Raw genomic sequence first — 18379 nt, forward strand, 5'->3', positions numbered from 1 at the left:
CAGGGGGTGCCTGGCGTGCCCTGGTGGGTTGTGGGCACTATGGGCCCCCGTTTGCGTTGATTCCACCTCCTAAAAATCACATATATTCCACAATAATTCTCCGTAAATTTTTATCGCGTTTGGACTTCGTTTGATATGGATTTTCTGCGAAATAAAACATGCAATAAACAGGAACTGACACTGGGCACTGGATAAGTAAGTTAGTCGAAATAAATCATATAAAAAGTTGCCAAAAGTATGTAAAAGTTGAATAATATTGTCATGAAACAATCAAAAATTATAGATCTGACGGAGACGTATCAACCCTCACCCCGCCCGCCACCCTCTGCGGTCCCCATTCACACCTGCACAAGCTCCTCCGCGTCTATGCATGGCACCGCCTATCGCCGCGGCAACCACTTAGCTCGACGCCTACCGCCGCCGCCAGGCTGCCGGCAAACCCCACCGCATTTCACAACTTCCGCTTGCCGCCGCCTATCGCCATCGACTTTCTCGACGCTGCTCGTGGTCGACCTAGCTCCGCTCGGTTGGGGATTCTGCCGTACTGAGGGTTCTTTCTCATGGACAACAATGTAACTAATTTAATGAGATATTATCTCATCTCTTATACCAGTTCATCTGCCTCCTTTAATCACCCGGCCGAAATTGCCATGAATTCATTTTTATTCGAGCTGATTTGAGGGTTTCTTTCATTCATGGAGAGTACAGTTCACGGACACATTAGGACTTTGCGGCCTCCGCCAGACATCCATGGAGTTCCATCTCACCGTACCAGATGACTTGAGGATGTGCACGGTATTTAAATCTCACCCTAAATCGGTTGGCATTTCCATATACTAAATATTGCTACATTTGGATAAAAGGTGCCACATGCCCCATATACGTCAAAGGGATTTTCCCCTCTTCTTTCTATATTAGGCAAATTAGTGATGTATTGTTTTTTTGATTACTCTCATATTTCCATGACATCATGTTTACCCTATCTGTTTAATTATACATTTTTGTCCTTCGATTTCAACTATTGTACAGTTCTTTCAATTTGGGCCCATATTTGCATGTTACCATATTTTCTTTAACAATCCTACCATTTTCTGCAGCGCGTCCCTTGCTATGCAACAGAATCTGTAGTGCACAATCTTTCCCTTTACATAAATCAAGACTGCAGGGATGTCATACTGAACACAAACCATGGATTTACAATCGTTGCTATTGTAAGACTTGATGAATGTGGTGACTCCTATTTTGGCACTGGACTTTGGAAACAAATTTCTATGTTTTATGTACTAAAAGCTGGCACTACAATTGCACTGCACATAAAAGAGCCTGGTCATGAGATATATGCTAACTTCCCCGACGATATCATCCGTCTAGACTTTGTTCGAAGTAAGTTTTCTTTTCAAGTATCTACACGTTGACTTACCCAGCAATATCAAATGAATTGTGTAGTATTTCAGCAACCAATTGTTATTCCATTTTCTTACTATATTCCTACCTAACAACTTCTAGTTACCAATACACTTTTCTATTGCCATGTTTTAACTAAATATTCCATGTACTCCCACTTCTATCAGAAAGCGCCGCTGACAAGGAGACTCAGGAGGTGGAGAACGGGGCTGCCAACAAGCGGAGGCGGGGCAAGCAAGAACCGCAAGCGACTCCAGCAAGCCTAGACTTCATCAGCAGCCTTCCCGATGATATGTTGACACTCATCATCTCCCTCCTCCCAATCAAATATCGGGCGCGGACAACCATCCTTTCCCGACGGTGGCGCCCCCTATGAAACTCCACCCCTCTCGACCTCATCGACACCCACGAGCTCTGCCATGGTTATCACAAAATCTTGGATGCGTTCTTCAAGATCCTCGGCAGTCACCTTGGCCCAACCAGAGGCCTTAGAATGGGCAAGTTCCGTTCCAACGGCAAGGACTGAGCCAAGCTTGACGATTGGTTCCGATCCCCCGCCCTAGATTAGCTCGAGGAGCTCACTTTTGATGATGGGCATATGCGCTCGCTGCCAACGTTCGCGCTCCGCCTAGCGCCCACGCTGTGCGTCGCCAAGTTCAGGAACTGCCATCCCCCCTTAATGACTCGCCCGCTCTTATTCTACCACGACTGAAGCACCTCGAGCTCGTCATCGTCTGCCTCCCAAACGGTGACATGGAGCGCCTGCTCTGTGGCTATACGGCACTCGAGTACCTTCGTCTTCAGGCGATCAATGGGTTGAGTAGCTTCCACATCACATCCATGACTCTCCAGACTATTTATGTGTGTTGCTGGTGTGGCAAGAAGACATCACAAGATGTGTACCATGGTATGGTCATTGAGGACACACCTGCACTTGAAAGATTACTTGTAGTTGATCAAGAAGGTCCAACAAGAATCAATGTCATTTCTGCGCCGAAATTGACAGTGGTGGGCTACTTGTCTGACAAATACTCCGAACTTGTTATTGGATCCACACCCCTTCAGGTACAATAGCCACCTTCTACCTCTCCTTCTACAAATTAACATTATTTCTAATTTTGAAGATGTATGTTCGTCTGTCATCCAGAAAATGATTCTGACAAGCTTGAGCCCGAAACTGCGCACAGTGAAGGTCTTGGCACTAGAATCTATCGGCCCCAACCTGGAGCAAGTTGTCAGTTTCCTGAGATGCTTTCTGTGCCTGGAGAAGCCATATATCGAGGTGATGTTCCTTTCCTGTCAAATGTTAACCATAAGGGAGTTCAATTTGTGACACCTTTTTCGAAGTTTACAATGACAATGTACTACGATTTCTGAAGGATTCTTTTGAAGGATTTCAGTACATACATGTCCCCCCCATATTGGTTGCTTGATCCATATGGTTACAATCCATAAGCATTTCTCCATTGGATTCATCTGTACTAGTTTTCTTAGGGAACTTTTCATCCACTCCAACCTCTTGTGAAGAAGGCTACATTTTTCTAGATTGTAATCAAATGCCCATGTTAATCATGTCAGATCGAAGATGGCATGTTAGTGCATTTTATAAATCCTGCAAACCAAATAGGCTTGTAGTAGTGTTCGAAACTGCATGTAGGCACTAACACATTTTCTTCTTTTCCAGATAAGATTAGGCCCAGTGGTGGATAATGTGATACAATATAACAATCACGTCGAATGCCTAGATCTGCATCTCTCAGAAATTACTTTGAAATCATACCGAGGGACCTTACCGGAGATTATATTCGCCAGGTTCTTTGTTGTCAGAGCAAGGGTGCTGAAGGTAATGAGGTTTGCCCTACATTTATTTAGAAAAAATGAATGGTTTGTTGATCAGCGCCGGCGGCAGCGGCAGAATGGAATAGGCTTCGAAAATGCTGAATTTCATTTTGGAACTTCAGATGACAGAGTAATCAGAAGTCATCATGTCAACCCCATACATGACTTCTGAGTGGCTGACCCCTTTGCAAAATTATGAGGTTTCGAAACCAGACTTAGAAGTGGTAATATTAGTTTGAACCTCTCTGATATCCATGTTCAGCGGATCAGCGTGAGCGTTTGCAGCTAATGAGCTGAATTTCATTTCTAATATCAGTTTGAAACTTGTAATCTTTGAATTTGAGCCATATAACTCTGGAATTTGAACCTCGTAATATTTCGAGCTTTTGTGGTACAATCGTTGAAATGGCATTGTATGAGACTCGTATATTGGTAGCACTATTTTGACCTTAATATGCAATGGTCTTAGATTTTATTAACCATTCTTGAATGTGTTTACCTTGTCGATCTCATAGCACACGATCTGTATAGCTAACTCGACTGCGATCTTCGACATTATTGCACACAATTGATTTCTTCAACTGTGTGCCCTGTAGAGTGCAGAATTAATTATCGCACTCGAGTGTCCATCATCACACTTTTGTGTAACTTTGACCTCATCACCCACGGGTAAACTTATGACCAAAGTCATTCCACACACTTCGTTTTTACAAAGTTTTTTGCCAATAAACGCCCACGATTTGTCCCTCTTCTAGCCGAGGTGTGGCCAAACTAGCCGGGCGGGAAGCTTGCGCAGTAAACTACGTGGTAGCGCGGGAACAAGCTCACTGACGATACATTTGGCGCCTCTTCGAGCCCACGCATGGTCAAACGAAACGCGTGCGGTGCGGTGTTGTGAAGCATGCACTGGAATCCTCCGCTATGAATGCCGTGACAAGACGTGACGATTACAGGCCGGCCGGCCCCCATTTATTAAAGTGACCATTTAACCCTTGTGTCTCTTCAACCTTTCGATCGTGCCCCACCATTGCAAGAAGCACACCCACCACGACAAATTCTTAGAGGGTATCCTGCGTGGCTCCAATGGCGTTCCGAGTGGCTGTCGACGACGAGCAGCTGTTCACCATGCATGCCATGGTGGACACCCACAGAAGGTTCATGGAGCTCTCGGTGGTGTACACCAACAACCCGGTCTGGGTGGAGCACTCCATCCACATCATGGAGTTGTTGCTTGCCGAGGAGAAGTACAAGGTGGCCGGGTTCGACTTCGAGTACACCCGTGCTCGTGCTGGGTCTCGTCCCAAGGTCATCGTCGCCCAGATGTGCATGCACAACCACGTCCTCGTCTACCACTACTGCCTGGTCACAAGGCCTTGGGAGCATTTCGCCAGGTTTGTCAACAGCCCCCACTACATGTTCGCTATGGTGGACATCACCAACAATGTAAAGGTGCTCAAGAATTCGAGCATCGCCTGCCAGAATCTTGTCGACATCTAGGGTCAATACAAGATTTGAGGCAGCAAGGAGCATGAGAAGGACTCACTGGTTCACCTCGCCGAGGCCATCATCGGCCCCTACTACAGAGACATAAAGGATTCCTGCAACAAGGACAAGCGTGCCTGGCACTCGTCCTGGATGGAGAAACTCGACAAAGCTCACATCGTGTACGCGGCCAAGGAGGCGTACACGAGCTACGACATGTACAGGCGGATCGTTGACATGAGGAAGTGCCTCCTTCCCCAAAACGGCTGGGGATCCAGCCGGAAGCAGAGCAATGGCAAGCGCCGTCGCAACAATAAGTAGATGATTAGATCCTCGTTTCTCCTAGTTTAGTATGCATGTAATTGCTTACTTTGGTGTGTGGAAATGTTATGAGTATAGTCACTTGTGTAATTGTATGCTTAATTTAGTTTTGCAATGCTGTCTTTTTAAGTATATATGTTGATGCTCTATAGACAGAGCAAATCACATCACACACGGGCTAAACAATGGAACCCGTCGGTGATGATTTCATCAATCACTAACAACTGTATACCAGTAATTGTTTGCTCACAACACACATGGCTTGATAACAGGAATCGTGTGTGTTGTTTTCGGTCTTCCCACACATTTCCGATTACAAACCTGTTTGCCGCGTATCACACACATCTTGTTAAGTTGAACCGTTTCTGTTCTCTTGGCTCAACGCAAACAGTTCATTCGAGTGAACTGTATGCCGTATATCGCACACACCTTCATCCGGATGCCCGTTTCTGTTGTTCCGCCTCATTACAAACAGTTTATCCGACTGAACTGTATGCCGTATATCGCACACGCCTTCATCTGGCTACCCGTTTCTTTTATTTTATCTCATCGCAAACAGCTCATTGAACTGAACCGTATTCCCATCATTGCAAACGTTTTGCATATTTTTTACGATTATTTTACATCACCGTTTGCGATTAATGCATCACACACAGTTTCGTCAAATGGTCTCTGATTGTAGTGTCGCGTTAGCAGCATCCTACAGTAGTGTAGAGCAACCGAAATATGTGTGATCTATATGATTGGAGATCCTAGCTTCAAAAATGAAACCATGTTTCATCTTCAGGTAAAAAGTCCTTTGAGTAATGTCCTCTCTGTCTTCGACATGCAGTTTCTCTAGGACATAAGGCCTTGCATAGCAGGGGATGCACTAGTCGGATTTAGAAGAAAAAAAACAGAAATTACACGTTAAAACAAAAATCTTGAGACATGTTTAGTTAAGAAGGAAATATATGCAATAGGGGCACCCGGAGAATTACCGTATAATATCTGTAGTCCTCATTAAGCGTTAGCGAGAAGTACCTATCTCTCCTATATATGAGGAAAGTGATCGCACATACCCCCGTTGTAGGAACAGTAGGGGCACTCGGGGATCCCATCGAGCTCATCCTCATTTATTTCTTGTGTTCATAGATGGATGATTAAAAATCAACAAAAAAAATAACAGTAATACGTGCGATCACACATTACCAACACTTCTTTTCCGCATCGGCGAGGTCGGTCCATTGTATCTTGACCATGTTGGGTTCACTCACGAATGAGAGCTACTTATCAAATAATCAAGCGCATATTTTACTGGCCAGGAATGAAACATCAGATAGAAACTTACATTGCTTCTTGTCATGTCTATCAAAGAGCAAAGCATGAGAATTGTCTTCAACCCAGCTTATTGGACCATCTACCAGTAGCTGATATGGCATGGCAGCATATATCCATGGATTTCATAGAAGGTCTTCCCAATCCTCAAGGTAAAGAGGTGATCCTGGTAGTAGTGGACAGATTCACTAAATACTCTCACTTCTTGGCCTTGTCACACCCCTACTCTGTGCACTGTGTAGCTCAAACATTTGTGGACAATATAATCAACTTACATGGACCTCCAAAGTTAATTATATCTGACAGGCATAGAATCTTTACTAGTCAATTATGGAAGGAAATCTTTACATCTTTGAAGGTGGAACTAAGGTATAGCTCTGCATATCATCCCCAAACAGATGGGCAAACGGAGAGGGTTAATCAATGCTTGGAAACTTACCACGGGTGCATGTCAAAAATGGAGCCTAAGAAGTGGTTGTCCTGGCTCCCCTTGGCTGAATACTAGTACAATACAACCTACCACACAGCCTGAAGATGTCCGCATTTCAGGCACTGTATGGTTTCCCTCCTCCATTAATTTCATAACTAGCTATTCCTGGCCCAGCAGATTTAGAAGCACATGAATTTTATCTTCCAAACAACACATGTTGGACCAACTAAAATAGAATTTGGTTCAAGCTCAGAACAGAATGAAGAAATATGCAGATGTGAATAGGAGGGAGAGACATTTTCAACAGGGTGACCTAGTTTATCTGAAAATGGCACCTTCCAGACTTGCAGCCTTCGGATTTCGTGGTGCTTTAAAATTGCAGAACAAATACTATGGCCCTTTTCTTTAGTGTGGTGCAAAAGATAGGTAATTCTGCTTACAAGCTCCATTTTCCTATTGATGTCAAAATACACCAAGTGTTTCTTGTCAGTCAATTGAAAAAGCACATAGGAACAAAATCAATTCCCATCCCACACCTTCCTATGGTTAATGAAGATGGCTCTGTCAAAATAGAACCAACACCGGTGTTGGAAGTCAGCCAAGTTCCAAGGCATAACCTGCCAGTGGTACAATGGCTAATACAGTGGGAAAATTTGGCACCAGAAGATGCCACCTGGGAAGATACAGAGTTCATCAAGCACGCGCTTCCAGTGTTCTTTAAATCTACTACACAGGTGTGGAAGTCCAGTTCATCAACACCGTGAAGACACAACGGTTCTCAGAAGGGGGCAATGTCAGGTATATGTCTTCCTGAAGTTCAAGATTCAGTTAACTGTAGTCATCCGGCAAGTATGGCTTCGCGCCCCATCGGACGGTCATCATTGACTCCTTGAAGTTACATGCGAAGAGGCCGGTCGGATCTCCTTTACAGTTGTACTATTCCGTTTCATTTGTCGCTACAATAGCTATAATTCACTTGTCTATAAGTAAGCCGGGCTGTGACTGAGTTGGTATCGTTGAATGAGTCCATTCTTGCCTACGAGCAGAAGAAATACTCTAAAGACTTATTTTGGGACGGAGGGAGTTCCATATTCTAGATCTCATATCCCCTTTTGCTCCTTACAGTTTCTTCTGATGATCCTCTGTTTAGTAATCGGGACCTGATAGGTGCACCTCCCGCTCCCGCTCCGATGCTATCCACAAGGTAATGTGTGCTAATAGACTGAGCAATTTTTGGGCGATGAAGCTCCATTCTTTGGTCTGATGCCGCGGTGTGGCTGTTGCAGAGGGAGAAAACCCTGCTCAAGGAGTTCGAGCAGAGCGCCAAGTCCTCGGTCTTCCATGACTGGCGCATCAGCGAGAGGGACGAGTCTCTGCCAGACTTTGATAAACCATCCTCCGTCAGCAGCGAGAGCACATGGTATGGGTCGCTATGTCGTTATATCTAGTCACTATGTTAGGGCAACATTCTCTAGTCAACAATGAGATTCCTGGGTCCAAGGTTGGACACATAAACTGCATGGATTAGAGATGCAAATTAGGAAACCAGTGTTCTTGTTGTGTTCAGAAATGAAACTATGCATGTTTTGTCCCCTTCATTTCTTGTCTCCATCAGCATGTGCCATGCATTGCAAGTCTGCGGTTGAATTGCTCTTTCTCATTTTAGTGATGGCCACGGTGTGTATCCAATGTTGAATAAGTAGGCAATTTTTTGACTAATTTAATCCATAAACATATCACTAGCATGGCATTGACAGAATTAACAACATACTGATTCTGATCTAGAGAAGCACGTGCTATGAAAACAGTACACACATCTACACATAATGCCTGCTAATGCGGAAATAAACAAGAGTGGGATAAACATGTTATACCCTCCAGTAGGTCAGGCAGAAGCCGTGGCGGCGGTGGCGGCAGCGGCGTCCTCGGCGGCCTTGTCGGCCTCGAGCTTCTCCATGGCGAGACGGTCGGCGTCGGACTAAGACATGGTGATGATGAAGGTGGCGCGGATGTAGAGGAAGCAAACGAACGGAGGCGAGCAGTCGCGTAGTCGCTTCCCAAAAACCTATTCGCTCCTCTCCCGTATAGGATCCGGAGAGGCGGGGTTTCAAAGACCTGCTCTCCCGTCGACCGTGTACACGGCGGACGGGATGGAGTCACCGGTGGTAGCAGCAGCAAAGGAACGACGGTGGACAGTGCTCATGGAGCAGATGTTCTATGTTCATGGCGGCTAGGGTTAGGAGACACCGCACACTTATATAGGCGCAGACCCGTGGAGAGACGTCGGCTCGACCCACGTCCGAGTCCGTGACATCCCACGATCCGATGTCTCAGATCATGGCCCAGCTGTCAGAATCTCTCTGTTACTGACTGGCAAAAATAAGCGCATAGGTGTGATCTCGGCTCGGCTCATTCCCGCAACCCGCGGCGCGTCGTGTCGCGTCAGAGGAGGAGTGCACGAGGGCCTCTTCTATTCTCAAGCTCCAATGGCATGTGGAAGAGAAACCCTTATAAGGACGTCCAACTCATCTCCAACTTTCGGGATGGGACTAAACTTTCCACTACACCTAGTGCCAATTAAACCCACATGAGCCCTTAGAGATTTCCAGAAATTGTTAGATGGACCCTAGGTCCACCCTAATATTTCAACAATCCCCCACCAGATCTTGAGGGCCCATTGTGTCCTCTGTTCCAATTGTTGTTTCGATATACTAGTGTTTCAGTGAAGACCTGTTAAGGTTGAACTTCACCTAGTGCAAGTAGCCGCACCCCTTCACAACTGAACAATGGACTATGCCCTGAATAGTCAGTTTGGCGTAAAGAAGCTTCACCACATCTCTTACTGGAACTAGGCTGCCGAAGGATGACCCCTCGGGTGGAGCATATAAGTCACATTCCTGGCCTATTCATGAGCTTACTAAATATCACCCCAATCTCATAGACTGTGAACAACAGTCGGGCTCATATAGGTGTGTTCCTCCAAAGATCGCTCTGTAGAGTAGCATCTTGCTTTTTAAGCTTTGGAACACATTAAGACAATAGTCATCCTACTGTACAGTATCGAGAGTATTGCATCTTTAATGGAGTGGGTTAGAATAGTTACTCTCCTCAGTTCACCACTGGCTTGTTTTCCCATGTCCTACTTCACGGGATCTCCGATCACATAGGTTGGGTTACCACCATGGCAACTCATGTGAGTCTCATACCCATCTCCCTCGATGCACTATATATCACAACACGTGATAGCTCTTTTGTAAAGGGGCCTGCCAGATTCTTAGCCATTTGGACATACTCCAACACCATCACTCTGAAGTTTCTTAATTTTTGACAGCTTTTAGTCTCATTCTTATGTGTTTGTTGGACTTCATGTTGTCCTTTGAACTCTTCACCTTGGTGATGACAGTTTGATTGTCACAGTTCATAAGGACAGCCGGAACCGGTTTATCAACCAATGGCAAGTCCATCAAAAGATCTCAAAGTCATCCTGCTTCGACACCAGATGTGTCTAATGCTGTTAATTCTGCTTCCATAGTCAATCTCATTAAGATCGTTTGCTTACAAGACTTCTGTCACGACCGGTTTTTCAATAAAATAATTATTGAGAGACCAATCCCTTTTACGGACCAGCGAGGAAGAATTCCTTCTCACTGGTAGACAATATCTTGGTCACAGAAGAAAAATACCAGGAGTACTAAATATAATACAAGGTTGAGCAGAGACTGCCCAACAATTTATTACATGCACGCCGCTAAAACAAGACGGCGGATAGGGTGGCAAACTACTAACTCACGATAATAACGGTGGTGGAAATATCATCGCGAAGCGAGTGATATGATTCCAGAAGACTACAACTCATCGAGCGTCGGAGTGAGGCTCGAGAAGACTTATTGCGGGTGGCGGAAGCGTATACAATACAAGTGACCAATATCCGGGATCGCGCAGGACTGACTGGGACTCCTCTAGGCATCGGACGCGCTATCAAACTCTTCATCCAAGAGATCGCCTTCGTCAACATCTGGCCAAATCAACAAGCCAGGTGAGTACTATGAAAGTACTCGCAAGACAGTTCGGACATAAGGTATAACAAATGTAAACATGGAGCATATGAACAAGTTAACCAGTGCGATCAGACATAGAGATAATAAATACAGGGTGCCAAGCGAGGGTCTGAATGACGCCTCGAGCGGAAACTGCAGAATAGTAATACTGGTGCCAAACGAGTGTCTGAAAGACTCCTCGAGCGGAAAATGCGGAATAATAATGCGGGTGCCAAACGAGTGTCTGAAAGACTCCTCGAGCGGAAAATGCAGAATAATAATGCGGGTGCCAAACGAGTGTCTGAAAGACTCCTCGAGCGGAAAATGCGGAATAATAATGCGGGTACCAAACGAGTGTCTGAAAGACTCCTCGAGCGGAAAATGCGGAATAATAATGCGGGTGCCAAACGAGTGTCTGAAAGACTCCTCGAGCGGAAAATGCGGAATAATAATGCGGGTACCAAACGTGTGTCTGAAAGACTCCTCGAGCGGAAAATGCGGAATAATAATGCCACAGTCGGGCGTCGAGGCGACACCACATAAAGGGCTTATATTTAAAGTAAGAAACAAGTACACGCCACAGTCGGACGTCTGCGCGACGTCACATAAAGGGCTTATATCACAGCTCAATAATACAATCGTTCGGGAACATAAATTATCACAAGCATGCGACAGATATAAAGTTAGTCCATCCATAGGAATAACAATAAAACTGGAATTACCACTAGAGCTTGTTCACCGGGGACAAGTTTTTCACACGGATAGACATGGATATAATGTTTACACTACTGATCATGGATACGATGATTTGGAAAGAATTGACTCTGCAGAGTTTGTACTTAACCACAGCCAACGGATTTCAGTAGTCACGGGGACTAGTTCCGTCTACGGTGTTTTGGAAGAAACACGTCTAACCAGTACACACCCAATTCAACCATCCGAAGCCAGGGATCACCCTCGGCGACGTTCAAGAAAAACCTTGAGACGGGGAGGCTACAACCTCGCGTAGCATGGGATCAAATTTCTATATGCGCGCTCTAAGGGGGTGCCCCCCCTCTCGGTCCCAACCGGAAACACCCATGCCCCCTGACCGGATGACTGGCTTTAATCCTGGGCCAAGGTACCATCATCCCGGCCTCTCTGTTTGGTGTGTACACGGAAAGAGGTTACCAACTTACTAAACCGCATCCTGGCAATGAGACATGTGGTAGCACGGAAAGGGGAAAGAACGGTAACGTGGCTCCAACCACGTTAACGTCGGAGAAAGTCGGATGACGCAAGGCTGGTATGCTACAACAGTACCACCTTGCTGCCCTTCATGTCACCACATGATTAGGCCATCTCTCATCAGAGATCATCGCAACTTTGGAACATGCGGGAAAAGAACGATAACGTGGCTCCAACCACGTTAACGTCGGGGAAAGTCGGATGACGCAAGGCTGGTATGCTACAACAGTACCACCTTGCTGCCCTTCATGTCACCACATGATTAGGCCATCTCTCATCAGAGATCATCGCGACTTTGGAACAACCGGGTCGTTGCCTTACAAGCAACGAGGTATTTACCGACACTCATATGCCACGCACAAACTCTCACGTGAACATGTAAAACACCTGTCATATCAAATGTTCAAAACATGCTTGCCTGGTTCGGAGAAGTCGGAGTCTAGCTCGGCGAAGTTCGCGGCTCCGTCACCTCTCCCGGAACCTACGGCAATCACGAAACGGATACTAACGTGAAAACCAACACTTGCACAGAAAATTTTCCAAATAATTTTCAAATAAATCCCATAAAAAACTAGACAAAATTTGAAGATTGTCAGAAAAAGAATCACTCAAAAATCCCTTTTTATTAAAAAGTTATAAAGGTTTCTGTCCAGGGACTTATCTGTAATGAAACAGAAAAGTTCCAGGGTTTTAACTGAGAAAACAGAAAACGCTTCGGTTGGGAATGCGCAAGCGCAAAGGAGAAAACGTATTTTGCCCGAAGGCGCCAACAGAAAACGGTTCGCGAATAAAAGAACAGAGATTGACACGCGGGGTCCACATGTCAGGTTCAAAAAGCTCGCCGGCGCCCGAAGACTGCGGTGGACGCCGGCGTCGAACCACGGCGAGTTAGGAGAAACGGAGGGTACCAAGAGCTTCAGCGTCTTCTTCCGCGTCGGTGGGTGGTGGACTCGTCCAACGGGGAGCACCACGTCGACGGCGACACTATCTCCGGCGGACGGCGGCTCGGGTGAGGATGGGGAACTCCGGTGGAGGGCTGCAAGCTACAAATTGAGGCGCGGGTCAGAACGAGGGATGCAAGGTGAAGCTACTGGCAAGAGAATGGAGGCGGAGGAGCACACACGGGGGCGAATCGGGCTGGATCCCGTGGCGGGTCGCGGCGGCCGGAGTCGAGGAAGGAGACCTACCAGTGGCTAGGCTTGCTCTAGGGGGAGTGCAGGGATGGTGGGTGCTCGAGTTGAAGCTCGGGGCCTCTATTTATAGGCAGATCGACGGGGTGGCCGTGAACGGAGAATCTCCAGCGAGCGATTACGGCGGAGCAGTGGATTGGCAGGTGGGTTGAGCGGCCAGGCAGCATCAGTGGAGGTTACTGGAGTCGTTTCACAGCTAAACGGGGTCGGTCTTGGCGTAATGGCGTCGGTCCACGGTGAGGTGACCGCACGGGCTCAACGGCGGCAGAGAGCGCGCTCCGCGCCCTGCGGTTCACGACGAGAGCGGCAGCGCGTTCGGGGGAGTGGAAGGCCACGCGGCGAGCTCCGGTGGTTTGGGCGGCGCTGGGTGGCGTCGTCGGCGCCGTGTCTCCCGCTGGCGTCCGCAAAGCCGCCGCCGGCGTCGGTCACGGGGCGGCGCACCTTCTGCTGCTCGTCGCCGACGCCCGCAAAGTGCCAGGCGTTCGTGCGGTGCAGGAACAAGAGGGCGGGGACGAGGAGCAAGGCGACGTGGTGGCACTGGCGAGATCGACGTCCTTCTCTGAAGAAAACGACAGCAGGCCACTGCAGTGTTCTCTGAACTTTCTGAACTTGACATAGACAGTGCACTGCAGGTGTTCGACAGAAGGTTTTGGCTATGAGATAAATTTTTCTGGAGCTGTAACTTGGTGAGATGACCACTCAATGCACCCAGAGGCTGCCTGATTTTACTTGGAATTTTTGGAGAAGGTTTTGAATGAATTTCACCAAATTTGTCAAATCTGGTCCAAACTTGCAGCAGGTGTAGTTTGAAAATTTTGAACTGAAGACCAGTGGATCTTCATGGTTCTAGGTTGAGGGTTCAAAGGACTAGGAGGGGAAAAAGGTTTGGGGCAAAAATCAAGACAGAAAGTGGAGTTCCTTTGTAAATCCCCAAGTGCTAGAAAAGGAGGCAGAAAATTATTTGAATAGAATTTGAATGGAAATAATCACATGGGGAGGTTCAACTTGCTGGATTTGATGCAATTCATGATCCAAAGGTGAGGGAGGAGTTAGGAGAGAGCATTTGCACTAAGGCCAAGGTAAGAGAGAAATGTTGAAAGTGGCAAAGGAGTTTTCCAAAAGCCATAGTGCATTTCCAAAAATATTTTCAAAAGTTATATTCCCCAAATGAAAAACATTTTGTCTTGAGTCCAAATGAAAAACAAGAACCTCCAAGACCAAAGACAGATCTTGGGTGGGTCCAAATAAAACTTGTGCCATAAAGAAAAATATTTGAGAGTGAGAGTTCTCTTGAAGAAAATTTTTTGATCACTCCCCTCAACTCAAATAAAAACCTTTTGAAAAATCCAAATAAAAACTTGGGTGTCACAACTTCCAGGAAGCAGCGCCACCTCCAAGAGTAAACATATACCCAGTTGTGGCCTTCATCTCATCAGCATCAGAGATCCAATTCACATCACTATACCCTTCAAATACGGACGGGTATCTAGTATAGTGAAGTCCACAGTTCATAGTACCTTTCAGATAGCGCATAACTCTTTCAATAGCATGCCAATGTACATCACCATGTTTGGAAACAAGCCGGCTCAGTTTTCTCACAGCAAACACGATGCCAGTCCTCGTCGCACTCGCTAGGTACATGAGTGAACCAACAATTTGAGAGTATCTGTATTGATCCTTAGTTGTGCCTTCGAACTTTCGAATCAACACACTAGGATCATATGGTGTCTGAGATGGTTTGCAGTCCGAATATCCAAAACGACTCAACACCTTCTCAACATTATGGGATTGAAGAAGTGTGATCCCACCCTCATTATCTCTCAATAGCTTGATGTTCAAGATGACATCAGCCACACCAAGGTCCTTCATCTCAAAGTTCTGAGATAGAAACGACTTAACCTCCTCAATGACTTTGAGGTTGGTTCCGAATATCAGTATGTCATCAACATACAAGCACCTTATAACTCCTTCGCCCCCACCATGGCGATAGTATACACATTTGTCAGCTTCATTAACAACGAAGCCAACAGATGTCAGAGTTGTATTAAACTTATCATGCCATTGCTTAGGTGCTTTGTTTGAGGCCATATAAAGATTATGGCAACCTACACACTTTTCCTTCCTGACCATCTATCACAAAGCCATCTGGCTGTTGCATGTAGATTTCCATGTTTAGCTCTCCATTCAGGAAACCCGTCTTAACATCCATCTGGTGGACGAGAAGACCATGTGAGGCCGCCAACAAGAGTAATACTTGAATGGTGGTCAGTCTGGCCATAGGTGAATAAGTATCGAAGAAATCTTCCTCTTCTTTCTGGTCATAGCCCTTGGCCCCAAGCCTAGCCTTGTACTTTTCAATCGTACCATCGGGCCTAAGCTTCTCTTTGAACACCCACTTACACAATGGCTTTCAACCATAGGGATGTTCAGTGATCTCCCATGTCCCGTTAGCCATGATGGAATCCATCTCGCTACGGACCGCATCCTTCCAGTAGTCATCTTCTAGAGAGGCATATGCTTCTGAAATAGAAGTGGGAGTATCATCCATGAGGTACACGAAGAAATCATCACCAAATGTCTTTGCGGTCCTTTGTCTCTTACCCCTGCCAAGGGTTTCCTCATCATCCTCCTCAGGATTTTCATCATGTGTTTGCTCATAATATTCCATTGGAATGGCAGGATCAAGAGTCTCCACTACAAAAAAAGACACATCCGTGACATTTTGGGCTGAACGAAAATTTTTTCTATCATACTTATGACACTTCTATGAAAATAATTGTGACAAAACACGGTATCATCATAGATGTGGTGGGGTCCTACTTCTATGACAAAAAATCATGATAGAAAATGGGCTTTTTGTCCTGGGCGGGCCGAAGACGCAACTGCATGACATTCTTTGGGCCGTCCATGATGGAAAAAACCGTGGTAGAAGCGAGGGCGAGGAAAATATCGGGGTGTTCTCGGTTACGGTGGGTGGTCGGGGCCGAGCGATGCGCGTTTCTCTCATACACGCACGTGCGTGGGTGCGAGGCATTGGGCTCTAACTGAACCCGAGCGAGGCGTTGGGCTCTAACTGAATCCGAGCGATTGCACTGCAGGCTACGCGTTACTGAACCCGAGCGATCGATCGATGGCTGTTAACTGAACCCGATCGAGCGATTCCTTCGCTACTGCTGCTTACTGAAGCCGGTCGATGCTGCCTCTGGATGAACAGTGAGTGTTTCTAGGGGGGTTTGGATGAACAGTTCCCGGTGGGGGTGGATGAACAGGACCCCGTGGTGTTGCCTCTGGATGAACAGGACCCCGATCGATCGAGCCGGTTGGGGCTGGATGAACAGGACCCCGTGGAGGGCAGGATGAATAGGACAACCCCGTGGAGGGCAGGATGAACAATAGATGGTGGAGGGCTGGATGAACAGTAGCCCGTGGAGGGGTGGTTGAACAGAAGCCTGTGGAGAGGGCTGGTTGAACAGTAGCCGGTGGAGTAGCGCGCGGTGGAGGCTGGATGAATAGGAGCCCGTGGATGAACAGTCGTAGGTGGAGGCTGGAGGAGGTCGACGGTGGATGAACAGTAGCCCGTGGAGGGGTGGTTGAACAGGAGCCCATGGAGAGGGCTGGTTGAACAGTAACCGGTGGAGTAGCGCGCGGTGGAGGCTGGATGAACAGGAGCCCGTGGATGAACAGTCGCAGGTGGAGGCTAAAGGAGTTCGACGGTGGATGAATAGTAGCCCGTGGAGGCTGGAGGGGGTCGATGGTGGAGATGAACAATATCCCGTGGAGTCCCGTGTTGCGGTACGCCACACCCCTCCCGATGAACAGGACCCCTTTTCGACCGCAGTGCTCCAACACAAGTCCGTTTCCTCCGTTTTGCGGTACGCCACACCCCTCCCAATCAACAGGACCCCCATTTCGACCGTAGGAGGTCCGTTTCCTCCGTTTTGCGGTACGCCAGACCCCTCCCGATGAACAGGATCCTGTTTCGAATGTGGCCGGTCGAACACAAGGCCGTTTCCTCCGTTCTGCGGTGCGCCAGGCCTTGTTTCCATCGGTTGTTCCGTCCAAGCCCTCCCCATGAACACGATGACGCATTCCGTTCCGACCCAGCCGGTTGGCTCCCCATGAACACGACGACGATGCAGTTTCTCCGTTTCGACCCAGCCATGTACACGAGCCCTGGCCGTATGTATGCGCGAGTAGGCGTTCGAGACCCTGCCCGTATGTACGTACGTGGCCGTATTTTCTTTCTTGCACACTGGCCGTTGTACGTATGTGTACATGCTACGTGCGCGCCTCTACTACGACATGTGTGCGCCTCTACATCGAACAGTATGTACGTACACGTTCGTGACTAGAATGACAACGCTACGTACGCTTCGACCAGGTGGGTCCCGACTGTCACGCACTTCCTTGCCTGCGAAGATGTAGCTGGTGGGTCCCAGTAGTCAGGAGGGCGAATCGTTTTTTTGCCCGGACGCACTTCCTTGCGTGCGAAGATGTAGCTGTTGGGTCCCAGCAGTCAGGGGGAAATGTTTTTTTTCACGAAATACGGTGGCCCGTCCGGTGGGTCCCCACTGTCAGGTGGAGGAATAATTATTTTGCGCGTAATAAGGAGGCACTTCCTTGCTACGGCCGTGGACCTAGCTGTCAGCCTCTCCACGTACAGTACTCTTCCGATGGAAGTCGTTCCTTGACCACGTTGACCACGCCGCGCCGAGAGCACTAGGGCGGTGGACGACGGCGAGGCCTAGGAAGGGGACGACGCGGAGCCGGGGAAGACGCGGCAGTGGAAGCCCGCGCGGAGAGGAGTACGAGGGTTCACTGGTTCGGCTGCGGTGTGAGGCTGCCATCGCGGCAGGGCCTGGTCAGCGGTGGGAATAGTAGGGGGCGGTGTGGCCTCCGCGGCAGCACAGCCAGCCACGAGAGGCAGGAGCATGCGGCACGACCGGGGCTGCTTTGGGCGGCTGGAGCAAGAAGACCAGAGGTTGAAGAAGCACTACGGCCGTTGGATGGACATCGTACGGTCACTAGAGCTAGAATCATTCATATTGACTAAGTTGACAAAGCACTCCGTCCCCGTCAACTTAGTAGGCCCACAAGTCAGCCTCCCACCAAGGTGGGTCCCAACTAGCAGG

At 47.7% G+C, this 18379-nt stretch overlaps 1 pseudogene; it reads left to right on the top strand.

Moving 5' to 3' along the window:
• Window positions 1–4326: 4326 nt before the first annotated feature.
• The window catches only part of LOC109760700 (uncharacterized), an 81240-nt pseudogene continuing 67187 nt past the window's right edge, over window positions 4327–18379 (top strand).

This window comes from Aegilops tauschii, chromosome 7, assembly GCF_002575655.3.
Source record: "Aegilops tauschii subsp. strangulata cultivar AL8/78 chromosome 7, Aet v6.0, whole genome shotgun sequence".
NCBI lineage: Eukaryota > Viridiplantae > Streptophyta > Magnoliopsida > Poales > Poaceae > Aegilops > Aegilops tauschii.